Below are 1190 nucleotides of genomic sequence, written 5' to 3'. Positions count from 1 at the left end.
CAGTTTCTAAGCAAAATGTACTCAAAACCAAAAAGGTAGAATCTTGCTTTTTTTTTTTTTGATTGATTGATTGTTAACAATCTCACCCGGTTATTCCTTGTGTGATATGGAAGGTCAGTCTCAGTTCCTAAAAATATTTTATTTTTAGGCATAAGGATGTGTCTGCCTCTTTGCAAGAAAAGCGATATTCCTTAGGTCATGCGAAGTTCAGGTTTAGAATAATTTAAGTACACTGCGTGCCAAAAAGTGCATCTTGATGTCTGATTTTTTTACCCCCTTAATTCTACGCACCATGTAGAGAATTTTAGAAGTAGGTTAGTTCGAACCTCTGGTTGGTCTATGGAAGCAGAGGAGGAAATTCAGAAGCTATTTACCTGTCTCTCCACCAGAGGCTGAAAGGGTCACGTTACTAAATAACAGCGGTGGCATTTGGTGCTGCAAACAGCGGCAAGACCGAGAACGCCAATGAAGCCCGGCACTTGCCCCGGGCTTCTCAGCAATGCGTGGCAGGGAAAGAATGTCAAATAAAACATTTCTTTCCCACAGAAGAAAGTGTACCCAAAGGAAGTGCAAGGAACCAGTGCCTGGTTTCTGCAGCACTCGGTAGGAGCCTCTGGGGAAAAAAATCGCAGGCAAATTCCAACTTTCAAAATAGTTTCAGCACTACAAAATTAGAAGTATAGTCATTTTTCCTTTTCTGTTTGTTGTTTTTGTTTTCCTGTTAAAAGCTGCCTTAATATTACTTTACATGCCCAGGAATTTCACAGTACTACAACCATATCAAGGCTATTCTGAACCCCATACATCAGTTGGGTTTCCGTAGTGTAGTGGTTATCACGTTCGCCTAACACGCGAAAGGTCCCCGGTTCGAAACCGGGCGGAAACAATGGCTGTCATTTTTCCAGATATTGGCTTCCTTCAAACAGGGCCGTGTGATTTTCAGTAATTTAGTTTTTTAAAAGACAACCTAAATACAAAATTGTGGAACAGGAGGGATTTGAACTTCCACCTTGGTTATTTTATTCAGCAAATGTTTTTACTGACAGCTTGCCACGCAGAAATGGTTCAAAAAACAATTCAACTCCCAACCTACTACTGAAAAAGAATGTAATGTACAACCTAGAACAGGAGCTCAAACACGTGTTAAAAACTTTTAACCCTGTTGCCTCCTTGGCACTCTTTGTATTACA

General features: G+C 40.5%; 1 non-coding gene across 1 annotated transcript; it reads left to right on the top strand.

The window, feature by feature from the left end:
- The first annotated feature begins 813 nt into the window (after window positions 1–813).
- On the top strand, window positions 814–886 carry TRNAV-AAC (transfer RNA valine (anticodon AAC)). Its single transcript has one exon. It is a non-coding gene; the product is annotated as a tRNA-Val (tRNA).
- The last annotated feature ends 304 nt before the right edge of the window (window positions 887–1190 follow it).

This window comes from Eumetopias jubatus, unplaced genomic scaffold (genome assembly GCF_037043125.1).
Source record: "Eumetopias jubatus isolate StellerSeaLion01/CBP00866 unplaced genomic scaffold, mEumJub1_p1.0 scaffold_1, whole genome shotgun sequence".
Lineage (NCBI taxonomy): Eukaryota > Metazoa > Chordata > Mammalia > Carnivora > Otariidae > Eumetopias > Eumetopias jubatus.
The sequence above is the reverse complement of the archived record's forward strand: the minus strand, read 5'-3'. Positions and strand labels throughout refer to the sequence as shown.